Here is a 20,283-nt window from a genome sequence, read left to right on the forward strand (position 1 = left end):
CTAAGGAAAATGAAGCCAGGAAAAATAGCAGGCGCAGATGAAATCACAGCAGATATGACCAAGACATATTGGGCAAGTTTGGGGAGAAATGGCACCAGGGTTACTCATAGCAGTACATAGAGATGTGCATCTTAGATCACTGTAGAATAAGTATTCTAAGAGGACATTCACAACTGTGGACAGTATAGAGGTATTAAACTCCTGTCACACTGCATGAAAATACTGGAGAGGGTAATTGTTAAATGAATAATCAGAAAGTAAGATAGGAGAGGAGAAGTTCAGATTCAGATCAGGAAGCAGCACAATCCACCTGATGTTCAAAAGTGAGAAAGATAGTTAATAAGAACCTAGAGATGAGAAAAAAGTCCAACTGGGCATTCCTAGACTTGGAGAAAGTATACAGTCAGGTTCTAAGAAAGCTGATCTGGGAAGTCCTGCGAAGGTGTGAAGTATTGGGAATCATTGGCAGAAATAGTTCAAGCTATGTACAAGGTCCCGATGACATAAATTAACAGTGTTCAGACTCGCAGAGGGAGTTCCCAGTAAGCGTGGGTGTGCATCATGTTTAGCTCCAAGTCCACTGCTGCTGATGCTGGTAACAGACTACAATACTAAACAGTTCATAGGGGACAGATCAACAAATTTACTGTATGCAGACAATGTGGCATTACAAGCAGACTCTGAACAGGACCAGCAGCAAATGATAGGGAATGGAATGTAAACTGAAGGCATGTGGGATGAAAACAAGTACAGACAAGACAGATGTCAGGGCAGCAAATGAGGGAACCAGAAGAAGCTGAAAACTGAGACAGAAGGGAAAACAGTGGAACAGGTGAACACCTTCATGTAACTGGAAGGGGTAGTGGAGAAAGGCGAAAGTCTGAATGAGGTCATCATTGCTAAAATCAGAGGGACTATAGCCAACTGTCACAGTGTGTCATGGGTAATGTCTGACAGAAGAATGACAAAGAAGCTGAAAAGTAAGATGCACAAAATAGTAGAGCGACCATTACTACTAGATGGTACAAAAACATAGGCAATGAAGGCAGAGCAGTTGAGGAAGCTAGAGGTGATAGAGATGAAGTGTCTTAGATGGGTGGTAAGATGCACACTGTGGAACAGACAAAAATAATGAGGACATCAGAGCTGAAGCCGAAGTAGCTTCAGCTGCAGAGGAAGTCCGAGAGAAACAAAAGTTATGTACTTGCCATAGTGTTTACTGCTTAGGTGCCACTCATCTTTCAGCAAATTGTGACATTTGTGCTGCTTTTCAGTTTAGAGCCATACAAGGTAGGATGGAAAAACTAATAATGAAGGGTTTGATCACTCCACAAACAAGGTCTTCTATATCAACTATGTCTTCTGAAGAAAGACCTCAATCTGTTTCTCCCAGTGCTGAAAAGAGGAAGGAGAAGGACAGGGCTAAAGAAAAACACCAAGAGAAGTATGTTGGACAAAAAAAAAAAAATCAAAAGAGAACATGATAGACAAATCAAGAAGATTGTCTTCAGATTCATCCAGTTATCAGGTCCAGTACCAAAAACTTTGAGGCAGTCAGATTCTCCTGTCAGTCAGGTCCGAACTTCCTCCCCTAGAGCTACCTTTTCTCCAGAACCAGTGAGCCCTCAAGCTTCATTTACCAATCCTGCAACATGAAGTACCCCCTAGAACCACATCGGTAGCTTTGTCATAGAGGTTGGGACAATCCACCAGAAGTCTCACAGAAATTAAGTTGATCAAATGATGGGGACATTTTGGGGGGGACAGATCCAACTGGGAGTCTTCTCGGTACTGAACACCGTCCCCCCAAAGAGACCAAGGCACAGGTCCTTCAACTCCATTACACTTTGCTCGGGTACTGGTCCACCATGCAAATCTGGTTCCCATGGTTCCTAATCCTTCTGGAGCACCTCAGCTGGATCAAACAATCCAAGAGATTTCAGCTTCAACTATGTCCCTTACTCTCTCGACTCCTATGTTATTGGGTTGGAACAAGTCCTGGAGCTGAAGTGTCGATGTGCCAATAGTGGAATAATCCACAAAGTTCTTGGAGTTTTTCCCCCCTCTGTGCCTTGGCACTTGACAGCTTGGATCCAAGGTCCTCCTCTCAGCCCATCTCCATTGGAATGAGGAAGCTTCCCGAGTCAGTTCACAGAAGTATTTCCTCAGCTCCAATGGCTGCTTTTGAGGTTCTTGAAAGTGCTTTGGCTGGTCCACGAACACAGATGATTGCATCTAATTTAGATCTATCCCAATGACCAGTGGAACCTGAACCTGTTCCTTATACCTCTCATTCGGGTCAACAGGGACAGTTAGAACCCATGGGCTTAGAAGACAGCTTGAAACCTGAATTCCCAGTCTCATTCTGATCTGATTTCATCAGAACCCTAGAGACATGTTCTGAGAAAATAGATATGCAAACAGAAGCTCACAGACTCCTCTCCTGAAGTCTGTCATTGAGGACACAGACTGGATGAGGGAGAGTGATCCCCCAGATCCCCTCCAGAAGATGTCACCATTGGGGACGTCTTTGAATTGAAGAAGTAGAAGGGGGGATGGTCCACCAAAACTCCTTCTCCAGACGAGTCCATGTTACTTGAAGCCTTTGGGTCTGGCTTATCTGCATCCTGGGTGGTTCCCCCTCCTGATGTACTTACAGACCTTATGGCACAGAGGGCATGGAAGGACCCTAGTCTATCCCTTAAAAGACAGACCAAATCCTAGCAGCCCTAAAAGATAGAAAAGCACTGCTCTAAGGGACTTCCAGCAGATGCCATAGGGGTAGCAGCAGTCATGAAGAAAGAACTGTCTAAGGACAGTTCTTCTGTCCATACCACTAACAGAGAATTGATGGCCTTGGACAGACTAGGGACATTAACTTATACTTCAGTGACCTTTGCTCTTAGGGGACTAAATTACCGTGCTCATTTGACTCGTTTCCAAAGGGAATTATCAAGAATATATCCAAGTCTCTTTCAGGTAACTTACCACTGGATGTCCAAAAGACAGTGGACACCCAAATGTCTACGCTACAGTCTACATCTAATGTTACTATGCGCCTGCTATCCAACAAAGTAAATGGTGCAGCAAAAGCAGCTGGTACAGGCATTGCCATTAATGGATCGTCATGCATGGATGCAGCTTTGTGACTTTGCAGAAAGCATTAAGGCATCCTTTATTAATGCCCCTTTCGATGGTTCCACACTGTTTGGACCCAAGGTAAAACAGAAGTTACCAGGAGTAAACAAGACTGTAAGACCCTGTTTGCAGTAGGAATACACTTCACTCGACAAAAATCCTATTCCATGAAGCAAAGGGGAAATAAGAAAATATGGTTCAGGAAATCACAGGGTATTCACCATGATACTCCTGGGGGCTAGACATCCCCCTCCCAGAGGCAGAGAGGGAGGCAATTTGAATAGATGTTGCTCCAAAGGTAGAAGGGAACTGCAGAATCAGGGTTTCTGTGGTCCCCTCACTGAGAAAACAAACCAGTGCCAACAAGGGATGAACATACTGCTGTACTCTGAAGTAAGCCGAGGTGGGGTGGGGTGGGAATTAATCTTGGGCCCACAAGCCTGGCAAATCATAAACTTCCATTTTATGGGTGTTAAGGATAATCATTTTCCATACTCTTTCTATCCATCAAACAAAAGAATAAAGATTCCAGGTGCTCGACACTATCAGTTGGAATATGCAGTAACAGAAGTTTCAAAGTTGCTAGGAAAAAAAAATAATTCAGCAGTGCCCTACCCCCCTCCCCCCCCAGACCCGTTAGAATCCAGAGTCTATTTCCAGGCTCTTTATAGTTCCAATGAAGACCTCAGGTCACTATTGGATCTAAGCCACCTAAAGCAATTTGTCAACATTCTGGATGGTCATAGTACAGTCCATATAACCTCTATTGAGAAAGAATGACTGGATGTGCTCTATGGACTTCCAAGATGCCCATTACCATATAAAGATTAAATGGAAAAACAGGAGATTTCTCCATTTTCGGCTCAAAGCCAATCAGCAGCTTATTATCCCCTGAGACATGAGGCAAGATAAGAGGAAATTGAAGAGCTGTGTATGACAGATGGGGAGGAATCCCCAGGAAAGGAGAAAGTTCATCTTAATGCCATCTGTAACCTAAAAGGATCACATTTAGCAATCACATGCCTGAAACAAAGACAGAAATGGAGATTCAGACTTGACAAGGTCCCTTAATATGGTAATTCTGACTCATTTTACTGCCCTATGTCCAGGGGAGGGGTGGGTTTCCCTATTTCTTTTTAGAACCTCCCTGCCATTGCTTTTTAAATATCTGCTTAACAGCATTCTGCTGGGGCTGTTTATTTTGTTTCTTGCCAATATTAAATGAAAGCAGAGAATCCCTTTGAGAATACAGAGAAGGAAGGCTGAAAAATCAAGACAGATTCTTTGCATTAGCTTACTGCTCCCATCTCAACTTTTGATGACCTCTGCAGCAGGGGCTCCAAAAACAAACCACAACACACAACATACTGCAAGTATGAATTACATTATGTGTGATCTCAACCCACAACAAAAAAACAGCAATATACAGTACTTCCACAAACAAACCCCACACACAAACATACACAAATTAATTTAACAAATTCCATACAACACACATGTACAAACACAGAAATCTACACAAAATCACTGGAGGCAAAACTCTCACATAAAAGTACTCCTAATGTCAATAAGGTTGTCAGTAGTACACATGCTGCACGCATCACGCACAATTCAAAGCAGACATATAGATCCACATATACTGAGACATTTACATGTAACCTTCCTAAACCACAAAGACCTCCTAGACAAAGTACACTTAAGAAATACCTTCAGCAGCCCCAAACACACACTTTCAAAACAACACCCTCATCAACACATACAGCGACATCTCATGGAGCCTCTACCTCTAAGCCCATGAGGCAAGTCAACACACAATCCAACATTCTAGTCACTGAAGACTCCATCGTGAGACACACTGATGTTCTTCTCACCAGGCTGAGTAAGAAGAAAGTTACAGTCAATTGCTTATCAGGGCCTAGGATCCGCCACGTTATGCCTGCACTTAGGTCATTGGGCCACAATTACCAATATGGCTCGGTCATAGTCCATGTGAGAGAGTAAATGCCCTGAGGTACCACTGTAGACTATATGAAGAGAGACATCATAGAGCTCTCGGAATATGCGTCATAGGCTGGTATGAGCCTAGCACTGAGCAGCATTTTACCTTCTCCAAGGTTGATGCCACCATGCGAACAAAAGATGATTGACTAATAATTGGCTTAAGTTTCCAGTGTCATTCTAAGGGGGTGCAATATTTGTCAGCATGGAAGGAGACGGTCAGCAGACCACGGTGCTTTGCCAGGGATGGTCTGCACCTCTCTCCACTAGGCTTTTGAATATTAGCTAAAACATTGTCTTCCTCCATAGTGCCTTTTTTTAGGCAACGCCAAACTGAAAGTACTTCCGACACAGCAAATCAAACCCAAGAAAATCTAAAGGTACTACTGATCAGTATTAAGAGACTAAACAAAAAACTCCACTCCCTGGAAGCTTTCTTTACCCTAGAGAATGATGATGTCTGTGCGGTCTCTGAGATGTGGTTTAAAGCCGCGGAGAGCACACCAACAGTGCAACGTTATAATGCCTTCCACACATTTAGACCAGCTACTTCACAGGCAGGGACTAAAAATGGAGGTGTCTCTATTTACATAATAAATATACTTCAAGGCTGGTCAAACAGGACAATGCACTCGAGCTGCTCCATGTTCAAATCACCACAGGTAAAATCCAATACCACTTCCTTGATAGCTATAGGTCCCCCCTTCTATGACCCAGGAAACCCATACCATGTATTTAAACTTATTAGAAACACTAACCATCCAACCAAATACCATATTCATGGGTGAATTTAATTACCCCACTATTAAATGTGAATCCTATAGGACATCAAACGTACGAGCACAGAGATTCCTGGATTTTGTAAACACAAACTCCCTGGACAAGATGGTCAATATACCAACCAGGGGTGCAACCATACTGGATCTGGTCCTCACTAATATGGGAGAGTGCTGCATACGCCCTACAGTAATGCATTCCCTGGTAAGATCAGACCACAAAAGGGCCTCCTTTGAAGTAAAATAAAACATGGACTCCCAGCTCAACTGGGAATATTCAGGAACTATTCTAAGGCCAACCTCCTGCTATTAACAGAGAACCTGGCAAAGTTTCAAGCCCCTACAAACCATGACAACACTTCTGCCTACGCAGAACTGTTCACAGAAACCTGTACAAGCATGTTAATAGCTGCATAGAGGCAGCTGTATCCACCATGAAGAATTTATTTTATTTATTTTTATTTTACATTTGTTAACCGGGCTAGTCTAGCTGGATATATTTCCATTTTCAGTAGAGGCCTGGGGAGAAAAGCTCCAGATATAAAAAGTATGAAATGTTGTTACATAGTAAATAAAGGATTAATAAAAAAAAATAGAGAAACATACAACAAGCAATTATTACATACTAAAGATATTAACACTTGAGAAAAGCAACAGTAAAAATATTTACACTTAAAAAGCAAAAATAAATGTAACAGTAAGAATCATGTGCAAGTATTCACATCAGGTGGAAAGATTTCGGCAGTAAGTTAGAGTTTAAACAGTGTCAATCTTACATGACTAAGCATTAAAATGTTTGGAAGTTTGGTTGGAAGAGGAAGAAAGAGATGTGAAGAGGGTGGTTTAGTCAGGGTTACTACAAGGGCATAACCAGTGCATTTGGAGGTGTTTTTTAAGTTTTTGTTTAAAGACGGGCAAGGATGTGATTAGAGTTAGTTCATTGGGTAGCAGGTTCCAGTTTTTTCCTGCTGCGTTAGTAAACAGAGAGCCACCAGCCATATTATTAGACTTTGTTATGCTAGCGAGGAGTTTTCTAGAAGAACGTAGGGAATTCAGATTTTTATAGGGGATTAAGAGCTTGGAGAGTATAGGGGTGTTATTGGGTTGGTAAAATATCTTGTGGGCAATCGTGAGTTGGGGTATTATCAGATGGTTTTGGAATTCCAGCCAGTTTAGTTGCCTAAGATTAAAACAGTGGTGGGTTCTAAAGGGATTGCCAGTAGCGAATCTGGCAATGTTATTATAGGAAGTTGCTAGTTTGTTAAGGTTAGTTTTCTTTAGGTTGGTAAAAATAGGTGAAGTGTACAGAAGAGTCGAGAGTAGATGGGAGTGAGCAATCTTGGTTCTGGCTGCTGGGGTTAAGAAAGGTTTTATTCTATATAAGGAGCCTATTTTTCTGTTGACTGTTTTAATGGTGTTATTTATATGGTAATCAAATGTGAGGTTATTGTCAATAGATATTCCTAACAGTTTAGTGGTAGAGTCTGGGAAAATAATAGTGCCATTATTTGAAGAGATTGAGAAATCTATGGGAGAGGACTTGGTAGTGGGGGTAAAGAGAAGGAGTTTTGTTTATTTGGCATTAAGAAGGAAGCAGTGTTTTGTAAACCATGTTTCTTCAGTGTTGAAAACATTTTGAGTGAGAGAATATAGTTCAGATGGAGAGGTCGCTGAGCATATTAGTGTGGAATCATCTGCATAATGAATGCAGGTAGCTTGAGGAATTGCTACATGGAGATCACTGATAAATAATGACAAAAGAAGTGGTCCAAGAATGGAGCCCTGAGGGACTCCTATGGTGACTGGCAAAAAGGATGAAATTTGATTTTCCCAGAAAACTGCTTGTTGCCTGTTGCTGAGGTAGGATCTGAACCATTTAACAGCCTGAAAGTCAAAGGAAAGAGATTCAAGATTATTGATTAAGAGGGTGTGGTTTACCATGTCGAAAGCCATGTTGACAGTTTGCTATTATGTTATGTTGAGAAAGATGATGTAGTAGTTGTTGGTGAATGCATTTTCCCATAATTTTTGCTAAGGGTGATAAGAGAGCAATTGGTCGATAAGAGTAGTCATTTGAGTTCCCACCTTTATGTAAGGGGATAATGTGGGAGATTTTCCAAATATCTGGAATGGTTCCTTCTTGGATTGTCCTATTTATAAGGATGGATACAGGATAGGCAATTACTTTGGCTGCTTTTTGGAGACATTGTGAAGGTAGCTGGTCAGCAGAAGGAGTGCATGGCTTGAGTTTTTGAATACATTTATAGATGAGAATAGTAGAGATGGGTTGTAGTTTGAATTTAGGAAGAGAGTCTGGTGAGGTGGTGGGAAGGCTTGAGTTATCTGGAATAAGTTGACTAGCTAGAGACTGTATGGTCTCAGTGAAAAAAGAGTTAAAGGTATTTGCAGTTTGATGGGGGGTATTTGGATCTGCATCAAGTGGGGTGGGTGTTCGGGAGTTACCTGGGGAAAGCAGCTTATTAATGCTAGACCAGAACTTTTGAGGATTATTTTGGTGAGTTTGTTGGAGTTTACAGTAGTATTTTATTTATCTTTAAGTATTGCCTTTTTTGTACTATTTCTGAGCTGCCTGAAATGTAGATGATCAGAGATATTTCTGTTAGCTCTCCACTTAGCCCAAACTTTGTTCCTAAGCAAAATTTGATGTCTAGTTTCATTAGTAAGCCATGGGGCTGGGTTAGACTTCATTCTAATGGACTATTTAGGAGCATGCTTATCCAGTATAGATAAGAATTTGGAGTAAAGATACTTTACAGCCTCTTCAAGTGGAAGGGTTTTTAAAGAGTTCCAACTGCAAGCTTTAAGCTCAGCTTGAAATAATTCTGAGTTAAAGTGTTTGGTAGAGCGCAATATCCTAGAGGTGGGGAGGTTGGGAAGATCCTTCTTTTCTCTTATGATGTAGGTCAAAAAATGATCACTAACATCATCTGGCAGAGTTCCTACCTTGTAAGATTGTTTCTGTTTATTTATGAGTATCCAGTCTAAGGTGCTCTCTTTCTTATTAGGTTTGTTAATTCTGGTTGTAGAGGTTATGGTTTGGCTAAAGCCGTGGAGGTTAATATGAGAGGTAGGATTTTCAGCACTAACACCTTTCCAATCAATATTAAAGTCGCCTAGTATTATTGTTTCTTGGGGGTAGGTGGAAGACACCCAGCTTAGAATAGCCTCTATTGTAGTGATATTATTTCCGGGTGGTATGTAGATGCAGATAATGTATAAAGATTTTTTTGCGTTGATTTGAAGTTTGGTAATAAGGACTTCTGCGTTATTATTCTGGGTTGGATTAGATGGTAGGGTGGAGATATGAAGTCCATCTTTAAATAGAAGTGCTACTCCACCACCTTTGCATTTTGTTCGGTCTTGTCTGACTATATTGTAGCCTTGGGGAATGATTTCATTGTCTTTAGTTTCTGGTTTCAACCAAGTTTCAGTGAGGCAGAGGATATCAAAGGAGTGAGTATCTAGGAGGGCATGGAGGTGGGCTACTTTATTATTAGTGCTTTGGATATTAAGATGTCCTATTAGGAGAGAGTTATTGAGATTAGGGTGGGTTGTTTGGATAGTGGGGTTGGTAGGGCCAGGGTTGGGGTGGATGTCACCGTCTTTTAAGGAGGGATTACTTAGTTTTGTTACTGAATTATACCAAAGGTTAGTTTGAATTTTCACTTTATTTATTGAGGGATATCAAAGGAGTGAGTATCTAGGAGGGCATGGAGGTGGGCTACTTTATTATTAGTGCTTTGGATATTAAGATGTCCTATTAGGAGAGAGTTATTGAGATTAGGGTGGGTTGTTTGGATAGTGGGGTTGGTAGGGCCAGGGTTGGAGTGGATGTCACCGTCTTTTAAGGAGGGATTACTTAGTTTTGTTACTGAATTATACCAAAGGTTAGTTTGAATTTTCACTTTATTTATTGAGGGTAAATTGTATTTAATGTGGGAGAATCTATGGTATTTAGGTAGTAGGTAACTGGGAATGGAAGTTATGTTAGTATGTCTATTAGAGCGTATATGTGTGTAAATTGCTGTTTGTTTTAGAGAGTGGTTATGATGAAAATAGTGCCGTTTTTCAATGGAGGTAAGAAGGTAGGTTGAAGTGAGGACAGTTGAGAGTATAACTGCGTATGTTAGCTTGGTTAGATTAGTCAGAGGCATCTTAAAAGGATTATAAAAAAAAAAGAGGAGTGATAAATTAGGGAGTGGAAAGTAGAGGAAAATAAAATAAAGGAAGTGAAGAGAGGAGAGCACTAATATGTATTGGATAAGAGTAGGAGGATAAGGCAAGGTACTCTGAGGAGTGGTTTATTGTGAGTGATTGTTAGACATAGGGGTGTGGATATAGTGTGTGGGATAAGATGAAGTATGGGATTGGTTGAAAAAGAGAGGGTGTGGTTAGGGAAGTATAAGTTTAGGATCCCTGGGGGTGGGTGGGAATTGGGGGTAGGGTAGGGGAATGGATCGGGTCAGAGCTGAGAGAGGCTGAGAGGCAATCAGTTATGCAGAGAGACTGAGTTCTACAGGCATAGGAAAGGTAAGAGACATTTTCTGTAACTAATTAGCAGAGAAATGGTGAACAAAGGTATAGCTGTGCAGGGAAGAAAGTTATGAAAAAAAAAGTTTTATAACAGAGAGAGACATATTTATAAAAAGTCCTAAGGCAGGAAAGGAGGTTTAAACAGAGAGTTAATTGAGGGGATCAGTAGCAATAGTAGTGATTGACAAAAACGCTGTCTAGTTATTAAAACTCCCAGACTTAACCCTGATCTTTCCCTTTTCAACTTTTCATGGGGTGGGGGGTAAGTACTTGAATAGAAAGTATAAGCAGGGATAGCAGAATCTAGCTGTTTATCAGTGCTAGTGGATTTCTACAACCAGTGAAAGATGGCTTTCCAAAGCTTGAGGTCTGCTGCCCTCTAGTGGTAAAACTGGGGAAAACACTAACTCCACTAGGATAGTAGGAGGAGGAGGGGGGTAAGATAGTAAAGAGATGGTTGGAGGGGTAGGTCAGCAGGTGTGCTGACCCTTACAAATTAATTTAAAAGTAATGCACTCACAAGTAATTTTAAATTAACGCACTCACAAGTTTAAAGTTAAAATCCTAAATATACTGTAGGATAACACCTACACTGTGAGGCTGAATGCAGAAAGTCTAGATAGATCCTGGGGGCTTCTAGGTTGCGTTTCCCTTCAGATTCAGTTGTATTTCATGAGCCTTACAGGGCTTCTGATAGACGGACAGGCTGTGTCTCAACACAGGGCTTGGAAGATGAAAGTGAGACAGAAAGAATGCTAAATTTGTTAGCCAACTAGATTAAGTACTAAGCAGGAGTGGAAGGTAAAGTGTGGAGGAGGAGTGCAAGTCAGTAGATGAGTGGAGTGTGATACAGTGAGGTATTAGCACAAGTATTCAGCTTATATAGTCATATACATTTGAATGTATGGCTCAGAAAAGCAATGCGTATATAGCTACTACAGTCAAACACATGTAATTACTGACTACACTACAGCATTAACTAAAGAAGAAAAAGAAAACTACACTAAATAGTTTAACCTTTGGAAAAACAAGAAAAAGAACCAAGTGGTATAACAGTAATACAGTAATAAAGAAGTACAGAACCAACTCAAAAAACAAGCCACCCTGATGGAATCACAAAATCAATTGGATGTATAACAGAAAGAAGAAAATCATGTCAAAAATTAGGAGGTGAAGCACCCAGAAGGATAAAAGCATGCTCAAACTAAACAAACTCAGAGGATAAATAAAGTCTACCAAAGCCAAATTTGAGACAAATTTTGGCTTCACAGGCCAAGCACAACCACAAAGCATTCTTTAGCTATGTCCACAACCTCAAAGGCAATACACAATTGTGTGTGGCGCACATTGTAAATGGAGCCACCTATACTGAGCCAGAAAATGTAGCAAAATTCCTGGCTGATAAATTCAGTTCCAACTTTCCCCCTCTTTCCCCCTCCACCTTCCCTTAGGAAATATCAAATATAACTCCCCCTACCATCACTAGGGAACAGGTCCTTAATGCTCTCTCTAAGACCAAGAACACTGCATCAATGAGCCCAGACAATATCCCGGGATGCCTTCTAAATAGCATGAAATATGACCCATCAGGGCCTCTGGAATGACTTTTTAACTGTAGCCTCCAAACAGGCTTTGTGCCTCATGAATGGAGGAAGGCAACAGTCATCCTTCTGCACAAAGGTGGGCCATCTTACAGACCAATAAGTCTCACTAGTCTTGTAAGTAAAGCCATGGAAAGAATCATGAAGATGTTCAACAGCGATATAGTAAACCTCCAGATGCTGGACCCAACCCAGTTTGGTTTCGTCAAGGACAGATCATGCCTACTCAACCTGATGGACGTTTGAGAATGTCACCAAAGCAATGGATGAGGGCAGAATTGTCCACACTGCTACCATAACCTATCCAAGGCATTCGACAAAATACCCTACTTGAGCATTGTTGACAAACTCAGGAAGTTAGGTGCAAACCCAAATGTCACCCAGTGGATACCCAACTGGCTCTCAGATAGGATCCAGGAAGTTAGAATTGGGGAGTCCGCTTCTAAAAAAGAGGCCAGTCACAAATGGAGTCCCTCAGGGACTAGTCCTTGACCTGCTCCATTTTGGCATTTACTTCTCAGAAGTCAAGGCCAATGTCAGTGGCCTCTGGCTTACTAAATTTGCATATGATTGCAAATTAGGAGCAGTCACTGAATCTCACACTAACACAAATGTTCTCCAGGACAAATTCCAATACTACCAGTCTGCCTTAGACTCCTCTCAACACAGCCCCAAACAATTCTGGTCCTCCATAAACTCCATCCTCCGCCCAGGTAAAGTCAGTACCCCTCCTAACATCCCTCACTCCTCAGAAAATATTGCTACCTCATTCAACACACACTTCACACAAACCATACTATCACTAGCTAAACAACACAATCCCCCTCCCCTCCAACCCACACCTTCAACTAGTAATCTCCCCAGTGCCTTCTCTTTTTCTCCTGTACCTACCTCCAACATAAAAAAAAATCTCAACTAAACTTAAGCTCAGATTAGCAGTAGACAACCTCCCAAGTGAATACCTACAAATCGCAGCTGATGCTCTGGCCTACCCAGTATCCATCTTGATTAACCAATCTCTGTCAGAAAGTTACGTTCCCACACTGTGGAAAGTATCACATATAATTCCCCTCCACAGAACTAACCAATTACTGCCCCATAGCTATTCTCTCTTCACTCTCCAAATTACTAGAGAGATGCATACACTCTCAGGTCTCAGACTACCTCCTTACTAACAACCTCCTTTCCAATACTCAGCATGGTTTCTGACCAAACCATAGCACCACCACTGCCTTACTCTCCTTTACTAACACTATCCTTCAGCACAAAAACAATGGCTATCTCTCCTCTGCTACTTTCCTAGACCTATCTAAAGCATCTGACATGGTCCCACACAAAACTTATCTCTGTCCTCAATAACCTATCCTTCTCACAATCAGTCACCAACTGGTTTCAAAGTTACCTGTCTGACCACCAACAATCCGTATATCTCACCAACTACCTGTCTCCATAGGGGTTCCCCAAGGATCCATCCTTGGGCCCCTACTCTTCTCTGTTTTCACCAATAATCTAGCCTCTGCCACCAAACATGGCACACTCATAGGTTCATAGGTTGGTACTAGGCTATCAGCCCTAGGGCCTATACAAGCCTAGCCATAACAATTCCCTGGCTATTTCTTTCCACATTATTTACTTTCCTGGACCCCTGTCTAGCAGGGCAACTGACGTGATCCCTGGGGTGAATTTCCTTTATCCCATCCAGTCGTCAAGGTTCCTCTTGAAGAGGTCCAAAGAGGCACTCTGCTTGACATGTATGGGCAATCTATTCCAGAGTCTGGGGAGTCTCTGGGTCAGGAACCTATCCCTCCAGCATGTTTTGTTTATTGTGATGACAAGGTTTAGATCCCTGCAGCGTGTAGCTCTGAGGGATTGGGATTTCTTTAAGTGTAGCATGTCCAACAGCTCTTGGTTTGACATGGCCTTGTATGTTAAGCAGAGATCGCCTCTGAGTAGACGATATGCGACAGAGTATAGCTGGAGTGTTTTAAGGAGGTCAGCGTAGGGCATCTGCTTTAGGCCTGTGATTCTTTTAGTGAGGTATTTCTGAGGCCTTTCCAGTTGTTGCAGATGTCTTGAGAGGTACATACCAAATGGGGCGTTGTATTCTATAATGGGTCTAATGAGGGATGAGTACAGTGGGACAATGACCTCCTTTTTTCTGGATGAAAAGCCCTTCGTGATGAGGTGTGCCACATAGAAGGATTTCCTGACTGTTGTGGCGATGTGGTTATCGAAGGTGAGACCACTGTCCACCTGTGTCCCTAAGTCTCTTATCACACTTTCTGTGTTTAGTGCACTGCCACCTATATGGTAAATTCATGGATACATGTTTTTTCCCAAAGGGGATAACAATACATTTCTTGGCATTGAGCTTGAGCCCATGGCTCTGGCACCAAGCATCTGTTTCTGTAAGGCCCTTTTGTAGAGTATCCACATCATTTGGGGATTCAATAATGGCTCCCAGTTTGCAGTCATCTGCAAACTTTGTTAGCCAGAGTCCCTTAGTATTGACCTGTACTTCAGAGAAGTAGATGCCAAACAAGAGCGGCCCCAGGACTGAACCCTGAGGTACTCCACTTGTCACTTGTCTGGAGCTGGATTTGGAGTCGGCTACTTTTACAGTGTGGGTTCTATCAGTAAGCCATTTAGCAACCCATTGGGTGACATAGGGATTAATGCCCAACTTAGTAAGTTTATCTATGATTCCAGAGTGGGGGATGGTGTCAAAAGCCTTGGCAAGGTCTAGATAGGCTGTGTGGACAACCTTACCCTTGTCCATGGCTCTGGAGACTGATTCAAAGAAGTCAATCAGGTTCAGGAGACAAGATCGGCCTTCACAAACCCAAACTGGGTGGGGTCCAGTGTTTGAAGGTTGCCAATGTCTTTGTTTATAAGTTCCATGATAATACGCTCCATGGCCTTGCAGCTAAGGCTTGTCAGACTGATGGGATGGTAGTTTCCGGGATCCAAGGTGGATCCCCCCTTGTGGATTGGGATAACTGTAGCTCTGCGCCACTCAGTGGGCACGAAACCTGAGGTGAGGCTATGATTAAACATGACACTTAGGTGAGGTGCCAGTTCATATTGTAGTTCATGTAGTACACAGCCCGGGATGTCATCTGGTCCCATGGATGCTGTAATCTTGGCTTTAGAGAGTGCGTTTTGTACCTGTGTGGCCATTATTACTGGAATTTGGCAATCTTCCGGTATTGAGATGGGCCATTTAGGGGGTGAGAGGGGGGTGAAGTTGGCACTGAATCGATCTGCCAGGATACTGGCAATATCCTTCAGATCAGTATATTTAATGCCATTCTGTTTTAGCTCAGAGCAGATCTGAGCATTGCCATTTAGATTCTTGACATAGTTATAGAATGCTTTGTGGTTGTCTTTGGAATCTTTGGCAATTTTATTTTCGTAACTAGCTTTGGAGGATTTTATGAGGCATCTCTGTTTCTTACTGAGGCTAGTAAGGGAGTTTTTTGCATCCTGGGATTTTCCTCTTTTCTGCAAAAGTTTCTTCCTTTTGTTGTAAAGTTTGTTTATGGCAGGGGACCACCAGATTGGCTTCCTTTTTTTGGATGAGAGCATTTTGGTTCTATTTGGGATGGCACGATTCATGCATGAGTGGATGTGCTTGTACAGTGCCTTAGTGTAGGATTCAGCAGTTGAACTTTCAGTTCCCGTCTGCATGGGTGTCATGAAGTTTGTCACTTCTGTGAAGTTGGCTTTGGAGAAGTTTTTTATGGTGGTTTCTTTACTGGGGGGTGGGGGTGGGATGTGGATGTTAAGGGTGATTAGCTTATGGTCAGACCTGACTAACAAGGGGGTGACCATAGGTATGGAGCATTGATTACCCATGTTGGTAATGACTAGGTCTAGGATATTGGAGCCCCTGGTGGGACTATGGATTAGTTGATCCAGGGCATTGGAATTTATGAATTCCAAGAACCGTTGCGCAAAGGTGTTGGGACATGAGTAGTTTTCCCAGTTAATGGCAGGGTAGTTAAAATCACCCAGTATTAGGGTGTTTGGTTCTATCTTAATATTTTCCAGTATGTTTAGAAAGGTGTAGTGAGAATCTTGGGGTATGGTGGGGGATCTGTAGCAAGCTACAATTTGGATTGCAGTCTTACCTAGTGTTAGTTGCACTTGGAGAATTTCAGACACATTGTGTTGGCCAACTAGCCTGGTGGTGTGAATATCCTTGGTGAATATTGACACTCCTCCACCTTTAGTGTTTCGGTCCTGGTTTGGTGGCCGAAAAGTGTGGTAAGAGTTGTAGCCTGGTATTGCAGGGGTGCTCTCTGGAGCCTTGAACCAGGTCTCAGTTACTGCACAGATATCGATGTTCTCCATTTTTAGGAGTGCCTCGAGAGTGCATTTTGAGGTTTAGACTTCTAGCATTGAGTAGCATTACGTTCAGATTTTGCATGCTTGTACCTGTTACGGTGGTGGTTTTGTCCTTTGAAGTTTGCCTAAAAAAGGCACTATAGGGGTGGCAAGAGCCTTAGCCAGTAACCTGAATCCCAGGGACGACAGGTGCAGACCATCTCTGGCAAAGCATCGTGGTCTGTCAATCATGTCGTCCCAGGCAGACAGATACTGGATCCCCTTTGAATTACACCATAAGCTTAGCCAATTGTTGAAGTCAATCATTTTATCCTTATATTGTGGTATCATTCTGGGTGAAGGCAGGATGCTACTCAGGGCTAGGGTCATACCTGCCTGGGCCACATGATCCGAGAGCTCTTCCATGTCTCTTTTCATGTAGTCCAGGGAGGTACGTCTCAAGTCATTCACTCCAACATGGACAATGACATATTTGTACTTGTTGTGGAGTGACTTGAGTGCATGCGTTATGTGGCGGATCCTAGCACCCGACAGGCAGATGACTCAACCATCATCTGCTCAGCCCAGTCCCTACCCAAACTGCAAAAAGTCACACAGGAAGCCTTTTCCTCTGTTGAAACTTGGTTATCCGATGCCCAATTAATACTCAACCCAAACAAAACTAAACTACTCATCTTCCAACCCACCAAACCTACTCAAAATAACTCTCACTTTAACATCACAGCAAAAGATAACACCACTATATACCCAACTGAACACACCAAACTGCTAGGAGTGGAAATAGATAAACTAAAATTTGACATTCACATATCCTTGACCATAAAAAAGTCCACAAAAAACTAGGAGCGCTATACAGAAATAAGCAACTTCTCACCAAAGCAGCAAAGATTTCAATAGCAAATTCCCACCTTATCTCCACCCTACTTTATGCCTGTCCAATATATACCAACCTAAGGCAATGCGATCTAAACAAGCTAGAGACCTGCTACAACAAAATCACCAAATTCGCCACAGGGACATCCTACCGTAGTCTCCACTGTCTCTCACTTGCTGAACTGGGCTGGCTTGAACTCCCTCACCTCCTTCAATGGTATTAACTCTCACTTGCCCACAAACTAGTAAATCATCCACTAAATGTCCCATCACTCCAGAATCTACCCCAACAATATCTCACCACCAGACCACTAAGATCCAACAACAAAATTCACTTGCAGATCACTAAAGCCAATAACTCTGCTGGTGAAGCACTATTCTCTTGCACCATAGCCAAATTATGGAACTCCCTCCCACCCACAATTACCCACCCACTTCAAAACTTTTCTAAAAGCGCACCTAAAAACATACTGGCTATGCCCTTGCAACTCCCACTCCAATATCACCCTCCCCATCCAACCACTACCTTTCTTTCCACTCCACTAACTACCTTGATTATAGCAAGCTCAGATGCTCATAAGCCAGTACTTATACAGCAGGAACTTCTTTTTGTAACATTTGTTAATGTCTGTTATGTACTTCACAGATAAAGATTCTAGTTGTCTACTGATGTACTATGTTCTTCATCTGTAAATATGTTGTAAGTAATTGCTATGTAAATTGTTAATCGCTATGTAATCCAATGTAACTACTGTCTGTTTACTTTAACTGTGGAGCTTTTCTCCCCGGGCCTCCGCTGAAAATGAACCTACGTCCAGTCAGACACTCCCGGTCAACAAATATAAATAAATAAATAAAATAAATAAATAACAGTATCCTTTGGGAAGTTATCTATCTGTGGTAACTATCATACTAACAACATAGCCCTTAGAGTTGACCCAGTAGTCAGAGACTTAGGGACACACACAGAGAGCAGTCTAGCCTTTGATCATCGTGTGTATACAGTGGTGAGGAAATCATTCTATGCTGCACAACTTATAAACAAAGGTATGGCATTTAAGTCCAAGGAAGTCACTGTTCCACTGTATTTGGGATTCATCAGACCTACCGCTGAGTACAAGGCACCCTTTGGTATGTACCTAACCAGGCATATCCAACAACTGGAACATCCACAGATGTTCCTCACTAAAGAATACAGGGCTAAAGTAATATGTCTTATGCAGACCGCCTCAAGGCCCTATCCCTGAATTCGGTCTCCTACAGGCTTTTGAGGGGAGATCTATGCCTGGCATACAGGGCATTGTTAGACCCCACTCTGGTGGACCTTCTGCATATCCACAAAACAAACAGTAGCAGAATTACCCATGCCAAAGACTTAAACCTTACCTGTGATATAAATAGGACCTGCTGGAGAGATAGGCATGTATCCCAGAGACTACCCTGTCTATGGAACAGGTTCCCCATCCATGTGAATAAGAGTTCCTCCCTAACCCAATTCAAGTACAACTTGGACAATTGGATGGGGAACAGGAAATTCATCCCTGGTGTGGCACCTGTCTCTAATGGACACAGGCATTCTGTAAATGGTTCATATCCCAGGCCCTAGCCTGTAAATGTTTCATCACCCTTGATAAGTGAAGGCAGGTTCTTGGGAATCTGAACTTATATGAGATTTGTTATGCATGGCTAGACTTTAAAAGGCCCTTGTGGTCATTAGCTTAGTAAACACCTATGAACCTATAAAAACACACTTGTACACCACAACAGCATACAAGAAAAACAATTTGCTTACACATACCATCCATAAAAAAATTATAAAATAAACTCTAACATATATTATCTATCCATATCTGTGTATCTGTATATCTGTATTTATCTAAACATATATATATATATATATATATATATATATATATATATATATATACATACATACACACACACACACACACACACACATACACACACACACACACACATATAAATAAAAATAAAAAAATTATAAATGCCCTACTTGTGCTAACTACTACCACAAAACCCAAAAATAAACACCGCAAATACAAATGCAAATACACACTTACCTTTTACAGAACACTTGAAAGCTCCATCACAATGGAAATAAAGATGAAACAAAAAATACTAAATAAAATAAAATAAAATAAAATAAACATGTCCATAAAAATGAAGATTTCCAGGCACAGACTCTTCTCATGGATCCACGCCACTGCCTGCACTTCCAGACCAGTCCATGAGACCAGGAACACTCCACATTGTAACATCACATTTCTACCCTAATAAGACCCCATCCAAACTAAAGCTTAAAGCCACCACTTCCACATAAAGATCATAGGTTCAACCTATGAACATAAAGATCATTAAAAAAAATCTAAAGAAAAGACAAAATTCACATCAACTAAATAAAATAAAACAAGCCTATCATACTAACTTGCTGAACCCTACCAAACTGAGGCCATAACACTCCAGAGTAAAGACCCACCACCCCTGACAAAAAAAAAAAAAACTACACTTTTCCCATTCACAAAACCTTATTACTGCACTACTAGTTCTTAGTGGGGCTTTGAAACTAACAATACACAATCCAAAGTTACACAGTAAAATAGATATATAATGTGGGTGGTTTGTAGTATAATAAATGAAATATCTGGTACTCTTGCACAACAGGACTTGTGTTTTGAATCCTGGATTTTCATACATCCTGAACCCTGTTCCTAAATCTCAGAAGACCATTTATTTAAATTTATTACTCGCTAACCTGATGCATGTATACAGGCAACTTAGCGAACAAGTCAATCTTTTTTTTTTTTTTGGAGAGAAGTTCAAACTTAGGAAGTACAAGCAAATTCCACACTGATGGAACCAGATATCAGAAATGAACTTGAAATCCTAGAACTATGAGCTTTTAACTGCCCTAAATATTTGGCTGCTGCTTAACAGCCAAAAACATAGCAAGCAAACAAAGTAAGCAAGCCACA

At 41.7% G+C, this 20,283-nt stretch overlaps 1 protein-coding gene across 1 annotated transcript in view; it reads right to left on the bottom strand.

Moving 5' to 3' along the window:
- Window positions 1-20,283, bottom strand: part of VPS54 (VPS54 subunit of GARP complex) — a 1,876,392-nt gene that overhangs the window by 1,454,868 nt on the left and 401,241 nt on the right. The window lies entirely within an intron of this gene.

The sequence above is a fragment of the Protopterus annectens genome, chromosome 1.part2 (assembly GCF_019279795.1).
Source record: "Protopterus annectens isolate FY-2018-M chromosome 1.part2, PAN1.0, whole genome shotgun sequence".
Lineage (NCBI taxonomy): Eukaryota > Metazoa > Chordata > Ceratodontiformes > Protopteridae > Protopterus > Protopterus annectens.